At 41.1% G+C, this 15,004-nt stretch overlaps 1 protein-coding gene across 1 annotated transcript in view; it reads right to left on the minus strand.

Moving 5' to 3' along the window:
- Positions 1–11,829, minus strand: part of prkg2 (protein kinase cGMP-dependent 2) — a 104,526-nt gene extending 92,697 nt beyond the window's left edge. The window contains exon 1 of the mRNA XM_072593938.1: positions 11,734–11,829. The gene's annotated coding sequence lies outside the window, so the exon portion shown is untranslated. The remainder of the gene's footprint in view (positions 1–11,733) is intronic.
- Between the last annotated feature and the right edge of the window lie 3,175 nt (positions 11,830–15,004).

Here is a 15,004-nt window from a genome sequence, read left to right on the forward strand (position 1 = left end):
ACGGTATGGCTGACACTTCATTGCAAATACAAGTGCACATTTGTGCATCTATTTCTACTTAAGAACCAATTACTGCAATTTACAGATCCATAGCCTCAACTTATAAGTCTGTCAAAGGGAATGCTACTCTTTCTCCAATACCCAGCATTGCTGAATATCTTCTCATCAGTTATTGTTGGACCCATCACTAACTGGAAATATCTTTCTATTCAGAGGGTGGCACGGTGGCTCAGTGGTTAGCACTGCTGCCTCATAGCACCAGGGACGTGGGTTCGGTTGCAGCCTTGGGCGACTGTCTGTGTGGAGTTTGCATGTTCTCCCCCTGTTTGCATGGTTTTCTTCTGGGTGCTTTGGTTTCCTCCCACAGTCCAAAAATGTGCAGGTTAGGTGGATTAACAATGGGAAATGCAGGGTTACAGGGATGGAGTGGGGACATGCTCTTTGGATGGTCAGTGCAGACTTGATGGGCTCTTTTGGCACTAATGGGATTCTATGATTCTATGAAAGCTTTCAAACAGTTCAGAACATTCATTTTTATTCAGCAACAAAAAAAGCAACCATTAAACAAATGAGAATAAGTTGCACTTGCCTCGGGGAACAGACAGCAACTGCATCCCTTTTAAGCAGCAACAGATTTACAGTCAGTCAGTGAGTGATCACTGCATCAGCTCCCATCTACTGGAATCTGGTGTCAATTAAGGCCTGTCTGGCTTATTGAGGCTGATTTTGCAGAAGGTGATGTAGAAGGTGCTGCCCATCCTATTCAACACCTTTATCAATCTCCTTGAAAGACTGCTGGTAGTCTGCCAGCTCTTCAGTATCCATTGCATCCTCTCTTCGCTTGCTCCATTTGTGCATAACACAACATGCTAGCATTGCACAGTTCACTTTGTCCATACTGTAAGGTACCTGCACGCCCAGACTGATCCAGACATCAGAACCTCATCCCCGGCATGCCTACTTTCTGCTGCACCATCGCCATGGTTGAAGAATGAGCTGCATTGCATCCACACCTAGCACCAATCTGGGTTGCATAACAAAGTTATCAGACCTAGTTGCAAAGGGTATTCCTTGTCTCTCTATAACCATTCCTGTAAGACATCCAACTCTTAAAACAAAGCAGGTACATGGGAGTTCTCAAAGATATACACACCAGGACAGCTCCCAGGGTAACTCGTGCAGACTTCGAGAACGTGTTAGTAATGATCACTGATGACTTGAACATTGCGTCCATCTAGAGGAAATGGCAAACATTGAGTCTCCTGCACCTCCTGCATTTTCTGAGGGACCTTCATGTACCCCACACCATCACCCGCTGTCCTCAAAGCAGCTGCAGAGGGAGTAGAGACTATCACAACTCCTTCTGGAATGTGTCTTTGCAAAGGAGAAAGATGCAGTAGTTTTTGGCGAGGTTTGTCCCAAACTGCTGTGATGTGGACTTTGTGCTCCATGGTGTGTTTCCCAGGACGCACACTGAGACTAACATTCACTGCTCCAGGAGGACCATCAATGCAATGAAAGATGCTCTTTGGTCTGCCTAACCTGTTGGCCTTCCAGAGCGAGGAGTTGACCCTGACCAAGTGTTGAACACTGGCACATTCCAAGGTCCAGGACTACGTGCTGAGGGATATACTAAAGCTTTGGGCAGCTGCCACCAAGGCACAGTGAGGAAAGACCACTGTCTACGGTATTTCTGCCAAAGTAAATGGGGGTCCATTCAGTTGTCAGACTCTCCTGGTGCCTCAAATGGATGTGAATATATTCTTGTAAGTGTAACAAATGCCTTGGGTTTGTTTGTGGGATAGAATCAAACTACAACATTTGTTAGTTTTTTCATATGCTATTGGATCAAACCAAACTGCTTTAGTGACTAGGTACATAAAGATATTTTTATGCATAAAGTATATTTTTGAAATTAAAAAAAAGAATCATAGGGAAAACCAGGCAGCCGGATCAGGTAGCAGCCCATGGTACTCCTGGGCTTAGAGAATCTATTCAAATCTGTGTGCTGCTGTTTGAAGTGCCACAATATAGAATGATTTTTCCTCCATAATATTTAAGAATTGATATGTGGATGAATTGAGTTAATTTTACAGGAATAATTAACATCTGTGTTCCATTGTCAATGACTATACTTCCCTGAAATGTAGGAGCAAGAAAGCAACAGCACGATTGTAAATAACTTTCCTCACTCTGCCTTGATCGCTTTATGGGTAAAGCTGACATTTACTGAGATAAGTCTGTTCAAAGCTTTAAGACTGAGTCATAGTTTTGAACCCAACAAACAAAGGCTGAAGGTTAACAATATTATAATGCAAAGTGAAATCAATAGACGCCTTTAACATTCTCAGCTGGTTAACCCTTTCCATACAATTATTTTTCTCAGAATATCCTGGAATCAGACTACATCAGACATCATAACAGCAAGGATCAAATAATTTACAACCATTGTCCCCACACTTTTATAATGACTTTGATACCTCATGTTCCCAAAATATTTAAAGGCAATTCCCGATTTATCCAGCAGACCAGTGTATAAAGGTAGCAATTACATAATGCTAAACTAATTGATCGAAAAGATTCCACATTTAATTCCTGTTCTGATCTCCAGTGGAAGATGACAGTATTAACATCACTAAGGTGAGGAAATGCGGCCGGATTGTCATTTCTGTTCTTTTTCTTGCATCTGAATTGTTAATGCACTTGATTCTTGTTGAAAACTGCATCAAGTTCCCTTTTAATGCCCCTGTTAATTGGGCTGAATTTTATGTGTACAGTCCAGACCATGGCATTGGTACTATAAGTTATGCCATTTCCACACAAGTGACATGTAGACAGAAGACCAATTAACTGCCTGAAGACACATGGAACTATACAATGGACAAGTGGAGTTCAGACGGCGAGGCATTGACCTCTGTGTGACCTGACTGAAATGCACATGTAAAGAGCTCATACCCTCCAGGCTTGTTTCTCAGGACTGCATTATCAACAGTGCTGAAATCTCCCAGTGATTTCTCCCCCACTGTGGGTTCCTTCCCTTCTGTGACAGTACATTACTCCACCCACTATGGCTGCCATAGTCTCTCCTTTCCACTTATCTCTGATGCTATGCCATCTACTCAGCAGTTCCTTCCAATCACTTATGTTCTAATAATTCAAGGCCTTTTTTCCCTCAGTTGTGCAGAGTACAGCAGATACAGCAATATGTGAGATTCTGAATGAGACATTCTAAAGGGCTCAGCAGGATTGGATCGGACAACTGGTCACAACTTATGGCAGGTATTGTATTGTAGGTCTCCACTGGGGGAGTGTAAGGGGTCCTCATGGGTAAGAGTAGCTATGTCTCTGGAAATTCTTCCTGATGGTTTGCAGGAGTCTGATAAAAGTTATAGCTCTTGGGTCTGCTGATGTATATACCCTTATGGTATCCAGGAACTGGCCAGATATCTGAAAAATCCACTTTTCTTATTCACAGACCAATAGGATGTTAATAGAATGGAAGTTCTTTTTGTTGATGAAGGCTATTGGCTGGCCAATGGGTGCCTTGATTAACACACATCCATGGTCTGCGGTCGCCTGAACCCAAAGCTACTGTTGGCCTGACTGTATGGGTCAGTTTGGCAGTGGCCATAGTCACCAGGCATCTAGAACATCTTGTTGATGTATTGCTACATCCCGAGCCACATCCTGAGAGACTCTGGACATTTCCACAGGTGATTCCTGAAAGGTCTGTTTGTGTAAAGCTCGATGCAAGGATCTTCGAAGGCCATGAGGATTGGGTGTCCACTAAGACCCATGAGTCTCGCCTCATATTGCAGCATGACAAATAAGTCAGTGACAGTCTCGCTTAACAGCTGTGGTCTCTGCAGACACTGCCAGTCGGATATCTACAAGTAGGTGACCAGAACTGGACACAATGCTCCCAAACTGGCCTCACCAACGTCTTGTACAACCTCAACATGATACTCCAACTCCTATACTCAATGGTCTGAACAATGAAGGAAAGCATGCTAAATGCTTTCTTTACCACCCTGTTTACCTGCGACGCAACTTTCAAAAAACTCTGTACCTCAACCTCTAGGTCTCTCTGTTTGACAACACTACTCAGGGCCATACCATTAACTGTATAAGCCCTGACCTTGTTCGTTTTATCAAAATGCAATATCTTACATTTATCCCAATCAAATTCTATCTGCCACTCCTCAGCTCATTGGCCCAATTGATCAAGATCCGTTTGTAATTTTAATAACCTTCTTCATTGTCAGCTATACCACCAATTCTGGTGTCATCCACAAACGTACTAACCATGTCTCCTACATTCTCATCCGAATTGTTTTTATAAATGACAAGCAACAGTGGACCCAGCACTGTTCGCTGCAGAACATCGCTGGTCACTGCCTACAGTCCAAAACACAATCCTCTATCACCACCAACTGTCTCCTATTGTCAAGCCAATTTCCTGAATCCCTTATGATCTAATTTTACTAAATGGTCTACCATGTGGAACCTTGTCAAAGGTCTTATTAAAGTCCACGTAGACAACATTACTGCTTTGCCCTCATCAATCTTTTTGGTTACATTCTCAAAACACTTAATCAATTTTGCACAAAACAATGCTAACTATTTCTGTTCAGTCCTTGCCTCTCCAAATGCGTACAAGTCCAATCTTTCAGAATCACCTCCAACAACTTACCCACCATCAATATCAGACTCACCGGTCTAATATTCCCAGGCTTTTCCTTACAGCTTTTCATCTAAAAAGGCACAATATTAGGCAACCTCCACTCCTCTGGCACATCACCTGTGGTTGTAGATGATATAAAAATCTCTGCTAGGGGCCCCACAATTTCTTCCCAAATGTCCACAACATCCTGGGATACACTTGATCCGGTCCCAGAGATTTATCACCGTCAAAAACAGAAATTGATGGAAAAGCTCAGCAGGTCTGGCAGCATCTGTGAAGAGAAATCAGAGTTAACATTTCAGGTCCACGGACTCTTCCTCAGCAGGGTCAGTTCTGAGCAAGGGTCACTGGACTCGAAATGTTAACTCTGATTTCTCTTCACAGATGCTGCCAGACCAGCTGAGCTTTTCCATCAATTTCTGCTTTTGTTTCTGTTTTACATCATCTATAGTTCTTTCAGATTTTAACCAGAGATTTATCCACATTTATGATTTTTACGACGTCCAGCACCCTCCCTTCGGTAATACGGACTGTTTTCCTGAGTACCCTAGTCTTCGTATCTTTCTCCACAGTAAAATCTGACGTTAAAATATCCATCTCCTGTAGCTCCACACATTGATGACCCCAATGATCTTTAAGGGACCCAATTCTCTCCCTAGTTGCTCTTTTGTTCTTCATGTACTTGTAGAATCTCTTTGGATTAACTTTAACTTTATCTGCCAAGGCTATCACATATTCCCTTTTGCCTGATTTCCCTCTAAAGAATATCCCTACACCGTTTTAAGTTTCAAGATATGCACTTGATTCCAGTTGTCTATACCTAATATCTGCCTCCTTCTTATTCTTGACCAGAGTCTCATTATCATTTGTCATCCATTGTTCCCTAATCTTACCAACTTTACCCTTCATTCTAACAGGAAAATAACGGCTCTGAACATAGCTCACCGTTAAAAGCTTCCCACTTGCCAGGTGTCCCTTTACATGCGAACCCATCTTGTACCTTCAAAATTTGCCTGACTCCAAATAAGACCTTTAACTTTTATACACGGCCTAATCTTTTTCCTTACCTATTTTAAAATTCAGAGAATTATGATCACTGGTACCAAAGTGCTCCCCCCAATAACACAATCACTTGCCCTGCCTTAATTCTCAAAAGAATGTCAAGTTTTGCTCCTTCTCTTGTACATATATCTAAATATTGATAAAGACAATTTCCTTGAACACATTTAACAAATTCACCACAATCCAAGCACTAATACTATGGCAGTCCCAGTCTATGTTTGGAAAGTTAAAATTCCCTGTTTTTATATACCTATTATGTGTAGATCTCTCTACACATTTGGAACTCAGTTTCCTGCTGAATGCTGGGGGGTGGGGGAGTGGGGGGAGTGTGGGATGGTGGTGCTCAATCTCATCAAAGTGATCATCCCCTTCATATTTATGAGTTCCGGCCATATCGCTTCACTGGATGGTTCCTCAGAAATATCCTCTCTAAGTAGAGCAATAATGTTTTCCCTAATCAAAAAAGCCAACCCCACCATCTCTCTTGCCTCCTTTTCTGCCCTTCCTATGGCATCTAAACTTCCAGTCCTGTCCCTCCCTCAGCCACATTTCTCTAATATCTATGATGTCACAGTCCCAAGTTCCCATACATGCCCTGACTTCATCTGCATTACAAGTAAAGCTACAACATCTGCAACTCTCTGGATTGAGGACTTCCTCAGATTCATATCTCTTTGAGTAGAGAAATTTCTCCTCATCTCAGTCCGAAATGATCAACACCCTTGCTTCTGGCTCTGTGAGCAACCAGTGGAAATGATCTCTCAAGGTCAACCCCGATAAATCCCTTTGGAACACTGTATGTTTCAATTAACTCACTTCTCATTCTTCAATGTCTCTCAAACAGTATCAACTGCAATTGTTCAACAAGGGGGCTCACCAACAGTTTCTCAAGGACAATTCAAGATATGAATAAATGCTGTTCCAGCCAGTAATGGCCACACGTCAGAATGAGTTAAAAAAAACAACTCCTGAGAATATGGACCCAGCTTACTCAATTGCTCATCATACGGCAAGCTTTTCACCCCAGGGGCGAATCTAGTGACCTTTCTCTGTACTGCCTCCAATGCAAATATATCCTTCCTTAAATGTGAAGTCCAAAACTTCACACAGTGCTCGATATGTGGTAACACCAAAATTTTGTTCAATGTTGCGGAAGACTTCAACATTCTTGTACTCCAGTCTCTTTACATTAAAAAGGCCAACATGCTATCGCTTTCCCAGTTTGCACTATCCCCCTACATTGATTTTATAAGTTCCTTGTATGAGTATACCCAAGTGCCTGTGGAGATCAATATTTACAATTTTCACATCTTTTAAAAATGCTTTTCTCATGATCAAAGTGAATAGCCTAACATTTGTTCATATTGTATCCAACTTGTTGCCCTCTTACTAGACTGTCTGCATTTCCTTGCAGATTCTCAAAACCTACTTTTCCAACAAGTTTGTTCCATCAGAAAACTGACACACAGTACTGCGTCTTTTGGGTTAAATCATTATAATAGATATAAAATAGCTGAGGGCTCATCACAAATCCTTGTTGCACACATCTAGTCATAGCCTGCCAATATAATTCTTTTCTCATTTATGTTTACTTTTTGTTTCCTGGTCATCAAGCAATCCTTTATCCTTTTGACATATATCCCTGCTTCCACAAACCCTCATCCTCCCGATTAAGCTTTAGTTTGTCTGGTGGAAATCTATGTATACTGGATCTACTAGTTGACCTTTGACAGCATTCTCTAAAGGACTCCAATACTTTTCAAACACAATTTCCCTTTCACAAAACCGTATCTGACCATAATCTGGGTATCCTCACACACCAGTCGCTGAAGGTAAGCATTGCAGGTGTAGCAGGCAGCAAAGAAGGCAGATGGAATGTTGGTTGTCATAGGAAGAGGATCCAAGCCCAGGAGCAGGGATGTCTTGCTGCAATTGTACAGGGGTTTGGTGAGACCATCTGGAATATTGTGTGTAGTATTGGTTTCCTTATCTGAGGAAGATGTTCTTGCTTTTAAGGGAGTGCAACAAAGTTGTACCAGACAGACTCCTCAGATGACAGAAATGACATAAGGAGCAGTTAAATTGATTAGATTATATTTGCTGGAGTTCAGAAGAATAAGGAGGAGATCATAGAAACCGATAAAATCCAAACAGAATTAGACAGGGTAAATGCAGGGAGTGTGTTCCCAAGGACAAGGGAGTTTTGAACCAGGGGACACAGACTAGGGATTTGGGGTAGACTATTTAGGACTGAGATGAAGAGAACTTTCTTCACCTACAGAATGGTGAGCCTGTGGAATTGCTACCACTGAAAGCAGTTGAGACCAAAACATTGTATGATAGCGAGTTTTGAGAAGATTTATAGCTCAGGTTGAGGTTCTGGCTGAGCTGGAAGGTCCATTTTCATATGTTTCATCACCATACCATTTCATCACCGGATATAGCCCACTTTCTATTTATGTGTTTAGGTTCCCTTGGGTTGGTGGTGTCATTTCCTGCGGTGATGTTATTTCCTGTGGTGATGTCATTTCCTGTTCTTTTTCTCAGAGGGTAGTAAATGAGATCGAAGTCAATGTGTTTGTTGACAGAGTTCCGGTTGGACATGATAGTGTAGGCAATTCTTTTATATGAAAAGAGGAATATTTAGAGAAACATATTTGTATATTGCATCTTCTGTTTTGCCATAGTCTTAAGACATCTGCTGTAGTGGTTTTCACTTTAAACTCAAAAGCTAGTAAAATATATTTTTAAAATTTTGATAATAATAGATTCTCATATTCTTATATTTGGATACCTGAACTCCCCAATGTAACACCTCTGTGATTTTTCACTTCTCAGTAACTTTATTCCAAATTTGTTGCTCTATATCATTCCCACTGGCTAATCAAACAAAAATAATGGATCTTTGCTTAGCTCTAGCTCTAGCCAAATAGAATCTGTCCTTGACCCTTCAGGGATATCATCTTTCTCTATGTTCCCCTTAATCAATACTGTTTGCTCTATTTCACTGAGACTTGACTCACTCCTGTCATACTTGACTGTACTCTGCAAGGAGGGTTTCCGCATACATTGCATGAACCGCACAACGTCTTCGGGTAAGGTAAAGGCAGTGGGGTAAGCTTCCTGATCAACACTTCCTGGTGCTCAAAGGTGGAGACCCTTGTAAGCTATTGCTCCCCGGACCTAGAATATCTTACAGTAAAATAAAACCTCTTCCATCTGGCATAACATACAGAAGATGCACACACCAACAGGTTCAAGAACAGCTTCTTCGGTGCCATTATTAGACAGATAAACAGACTCTCTAACTCCAATTAATGTTGATTATGCCTAGCACATGTCCTGGGCAGTGTAACCTGTATGCCCCAGAGGGCAGTGGAGGCCCAGTCTCTGGATTCATTTAAGAAAGAGTTGGATAGAGCTCTCAAGGATAGTGGAATCAAGGGTTATGGAGATAAGGCAGGAACAGGATACTGATTAAGGATGATCAGCCATGATCATGTTGAATGGTGGTGCAGGCTCGAAGGGCAGAATGGCCTACTCCTGCACCTATTGTCTATTGTCTATTGTCTATTGCTGAAAACCATGAGGAATGCACACTGCTGAATTACAGGTGGTTTGCACAGAGCTTTGAAATCAGGACAAAGTCCTTAGTACATGACTTGCCACTCCCTGCAGACTTTAGAAATCACAAAACACTTTGACAATCACAGTAACAGCTAGTCAAAATCAATTAGCAACCAAGGTGGAATATGTTAATGCTCCCTTTAAATAGTATTGCTGAGTTTGTGTTTCACTGTGAAAGGTTAAGTAAGAGATGGGGTTAGCAGGAATGTGGAATATTGAACTCTATATTGAATTATGCTATTGGCACGTCAGCATGGCATGATAATAGACATCATTGCCTACTCTGCATACTTGTAGTGGTCAATGCCTTCAGTGGACTAAAATAAAAAAAAAGTAGTTGGAGAAACTTCCTTGGTCTGCAGCATCTGCGCAGACTGAAACACAGTTAACATTTTGAGTCCAGTGACCCTTTGGAAAAGTTAATTGGGTTTCTGTCTCTACAGATGCTGCTGGACCAGCTAAGTTTCTCCTTTGGTTTTTGGTTCCTACAGGGACACTAATTCCTTTATCAAAATTGTGTCTGGGCTAACTCACACAAATACAGCGTGCAAGGACAACTAGTGCCATTTTGTAGAAAAAAAACAGCAAGAATAACACTGAAAAAAAATCAGGCACTGGAATAATGATTGTTGTAACTGCGGTGTTTAAAAACAAACACGTCGTAGAGTCATAGAGATGTACAGCATGGAAACAGACCCTTCGGTCCAACCTGTCCATGCCGGCCAGATATCCCAACCCAATCTAGCCCCACCTGCCAGCACCCGGCCCATATCCCTCCAAACCCTTCCTATTCATATCCCCATTCAAATGCCTCTTAAATGTTGCAATTGTACCAGCCTCCACCACATCCTCTGGCAGCTCATTCCATACACGTACCACCCTCTGCGTGAAAAAGTTGCCCCTTAGGTCTCTTTTATATCTTTCCCCTCTCACCCTAAACCTATGCCCTCTAGTTCTGGACTCACCCACCCCAGGGAAAAGACTTTGTCTATTCTGGAGTTATAAACTAACAAGGAATCTTGCCTTTAGGACAGACATCAACAACTTTCTAGAGTGTTTCAGCATATAACACTTATCTCTCACATGACATAAATAAATTATATTTTCAAATCTTTCATATTTTTTCTAATAAATTCAAACATTTTTTTCAAAGACCTGCATCAGTTATGGACAATTGAAGTTCTGGTTTTCTCTAATGCCACAGCTGGTTGACAGGACTCAAAATACTCTGTCCCAGGGTGAGGGATTCAATAACGAGAGGTCACTCGTTCAAGGCGAGAGGTGTAAAGTTTACGGGGGATACACATGGAAAGTACTTTACACAGACGGTGGTAGACGCCTGGAACATGTTACCAGCAAAGATAGTAGAGGCAGGAATGGTAGATCCATTTAAGGTGCATCTGGCAGTAGGTGGGGTGCAGAGAGGTACAGATGCTTAGGAATTCGGCCATAGGTTTAGACAATGGATTTGGATTGGCTCAGGCTTGGAGTGCAGAAGGGCCTGTTCCTGGGCTGTAAATTTTCTTTGTTCTTTACTTCATTTCATCTAACCTTGTATAATCCGAACCAAATCTCAAAATAGGACATGTACAGAGGAAACATGTAACAGCCCACCTAAAACATGCTTCATAAGAATAACATTCATTTAAGGGTCTTAATCACGAGATTGTGATCTTATCCTTGCCAGAATTTGCTTTAGAGTATAGTGCATCATCTCCTAACTAAAGTGCATACGAAGAGATCATAGCCTATTGTAGAAGAAGGTGTTTTACCCCACAGGGCCCCACATCGAATTACGAACTTCCAGTGCCCAGAGTTAAATAAATGTCAGCACAGAACCATTAATGCACCTTCTGGTACAAGCGCCCCAACTGAAGCTGTCCAGCCGATTTCCACTCTCCTTCTGCATGTACGTTCACGTTTTCATTTTAAGTATTTACCCAGTTCCGTTTTAAGCAACATTTGCGGTAGCATCTGCCCAGTGGCTGATTAAAGAATATTCCTTCACGAAAGCGAGATACCTTCCTTTCCCACGCTAGGGTCTTTCCACAGAAGAGCTTGGGTATTTACGTGAGACAGTACTCGGGGTACAAATGTCGAGTTCACTACCCTCTGATGGACAGCATATCTTAAACAAGTGCATTTTACAGAAGTATTACAGGAAAATGTATCATAACTGTAGGTTGGCACATGCCAAGGGGTCCAATTTACAGAATCAAATCTAGTCCAATGTTCCATCCTGTACAGGAACAATATTTTGCAAAAATATGCCAATTCAAGGGTGTATTGAACCGAAGGGAATTAAAGAGGTTGTACCTTATAAAAGCGTTTTTTATTCTGTATTGACAGATGATACTTACCCGGTGCTAATGCGGGTTGGTTTTGAACTCCGGGCTGCACTTTTCTGCTGTTCCCTGCTGGGAGTGAGTGCCTGCACGGTCCAAAGCTCGGTCCTGTAATTGTTTTGCAAGCGGAACGCCCCAGCGCCAACGCGCTCAGTGATTCTGCGATCAGACAGGGATCAGCTGTAACCACAGAAACGTGCCCCGACGACACGAGTTCGCGGCAGTAAGAGTGCCAGGACTCATCCATCACAAGGAACGGCTGCATGGAGCCGTTCTTACCAACCGGACCTCTGAATCCGCTTCCAGCAGGAACAGCCCATGGAATAAGTCCAGATCTTTACATCTGATCAGAAATAGGCTGCGGCTTAATATCACTTCAGGGTATTCTATAATCCGCAAGCAACTTCGAAATATTATGCTGTTTTGGTTATTAAAGCTTATTCTATAATTAGAATTATAACATTCTATCCCGTGGCATTAGTGACAGAACAGTTTCTTCTGAGTTGTAATGGAATTTGAGGAGGGGCACTCTTCCTATTAGTGAGGCGGCATCAAAGTGTTATCCATCTCCCCTTTTGGTTACTGAAATGATTGGTGAAAGTTGCATGCTATCTACATTTGCTGCAATTTTTTCCTTTAGGAGTAATGTTCACTGCTATGCGGTTGCAGCCCTGTAAAAATGACATTTTAACATATGATTATAGAATTCCTTTAACAAAATACTATATCCTCCGCTTCTTTGCACGCGCTTAGAATAAATTCCTCACCAACTCATGGGAACCTTGACCACAAGTTATAGAAAACTGAAATAGATTCAGAAATTAATGTACAATCAATGGCCAATGTTCCCCATCACAAACATGTAATCAGGCAATTCCTCGTGTATCAGCTATCCTTACGCTCTTCATTAGTCTAATCAAGTGGCTATGTGTGCTGTTATAGGATGTGTTGAAAGGCTATGGCATTTTGATCACCAAGTCCTGGTCTTAACAGGTACTAAACTCATTTCATTTTTCTCCCTTCATAATGATGTCACTAATAATGAATCAAATAGGAAGCACTGTATGCTCACAAATGGTAATATTGTGAGACCCCTGCTTGGCCCAACTCTTGCAAACATCTTTGTTAGCTTTCATGAGAAATGCACTTTCAATCTCCTATTTCATGCATACATCCAATACATTGATGTAAGAAGTTCATAAAATGTCCTAAGAGATTCCACCATGTGCTCAAATTCTCCTTTGAAATGTAGCAGTCAAATGAATTCTTTTCCTTAATGTCAATGTTAATAAACCAGCCAGGGAGCTCTCTATTAACTGTTTACCTTAAACCTACCTTTGCTGATTAGAATACCACTGGGAATCCTACATTTCTATGTGTTATAAAATCATTCTTATTGGCAACTTCATAAATAGGGCCTGAGTCACTTATTCATCAGACAACCTTGATGCTGAAATTAAATGCATCAAAGCCTTCCTATCTTAATCACATAGTTTCTCACTGTAGGTTATACAAAATCATGAATAGATCTGAAAAATGCCCAGTTTACTTCAGATTATCCTGGAAGAGTATGGTATCTCCAAATTCTAAGCTGCATTGTTTGTTATTCAGTACCAAGGTAAATAGCATACTGCTGTCAAACTAAAATGTCAGTTTGCTTACTTCTCAAATGAATAGTGTGATATATAAATTTTACTCTTACTCATAGATGCTTAGAGCATTGAAGGACGCCATTCGGCCCATTGTGGCAGTGCTGGTCAATAAACATCCAGGTACACTAATCCCATTTCCATCTCTTGGTCCATAATCCTGGAGGTAATAGCTACACAGGTGAAAATTGAAATACTGCTTAAATTTATGAGAGTTTCTGACTCAACTCAGGCAATGAGTTCCAGACTGCTACCAGCCTGTGAATGAAAGAATGTATTCTAAACTCCTGTCTTAACCTTCTAATTCATACCTTAAAACAACATAGCCATTGACTCTTCTGCTAATGGAAATATTGTCTTCCCATTCACCCTATATGTGTGTTTCATAATCTTAGAATTCCTATTAGATCCCCTCGCAACATTCATTGCTCTGAAAATATCAATTCCAACCTATCTTCCAAACTTCCAGTTACAGAATTATCCATCTAACATCATTCTCTGCATCCTGTCTTTCATTCCAATGTGCCACTTTTGCCTTTGATCCGTTGGGTGCTTACTTTCATCACCAGCCCTATGTGGCTTTGACAAAAACGTTGCTATAGTCTTTGCATAGCACATCAAATGCATTGACCATGTCAACACACCTGGTTACCTCCACAAAAGATTGGATTAAATTTGTCAAATGCAGGGTTTTTTTAATGTATATATTTATTGAATATTTTTTCACTCTTTTACAAAAAAACCTGAAAAATTATAACAGTACAGAATATAGAAAAGTAGAAATAATATCGTACTATTATATTACGGTAATGTTAGAAATAAACTGCCTACTATTCTTCAAGATACAGTCGTCTCATATTTACTTAACTTAACCCAAATTAAAATAAACCCAAGTTAAATAAAATAACATTAAATTAAATTACAGTTCACTATAATTACATTACATTACATTGCATGACATTACATTACTCCACTCACCACACCTCCACCAAAGCATTCGTCCATGGGAGTAACTATTATTATACCCATATTTACTAGGCCTCCTCCCCCTGGGGTCCCCGGACCACCTTATATGGCACTCGTGGCTATATAAAGGTCCTAATCAGTACCATTGACAGGTCTATGTTTATGTAATTTAGTAAGGGCTGTCATGTCTTATAAAATTACTCTTTTCCAGAGTGCACTAAATTTGTCAGATAATCTTGAGGGATGTGTTCCGTCACAAGTCTGCGCCACTCTGCAAGACTTGGAGGCTTTTCTGATATCCAATTCATTAGGATGTTCTTCCTCCCACAGTGTGTAAGAATATTGAATAACCTTTTCCCGTGCTCACCTAAAGAGGGAAGATTCGGTAGTCCCAAAAGGAGGGACACTGGATCTTCCTTAACTTCCATTCCCAGGATTTTCTCCAGTTCATTCACTATGGCCCCCCAATATCCACTGATCTCGTAACAGGACCAAAAGCAATCTGTAAGGGTGCCTATGCTGAATTTACTTTTGCGACATATCAGAAAAGGTCCTTTCTTAAACTTAACTAACCTCTCTGGTGCCCTATGGGCCCTGTGGAGGATCTTCAATTGCATCGCTTGTGCCTTATTGCATATTGAAATTTTCTTTACATTCCCCCATACATTCTC

This window comes from Chiloscyllium punctatum, chromosome 1 (genome assembly GCF_047496795.1).
Source record: "Chiloscyllium punctatum isolate Juve2018m chromosome 1, sChiPun1.3, whole genome shotgun sequence".
NCBI classification, from domain to species: Eukaryota; Metazoa; Chordata; class Chondrichthyes; order Orectolobiformes; family Hemiscylliidae; genus Chiloscyllium; species Chiloscyllium punctatum.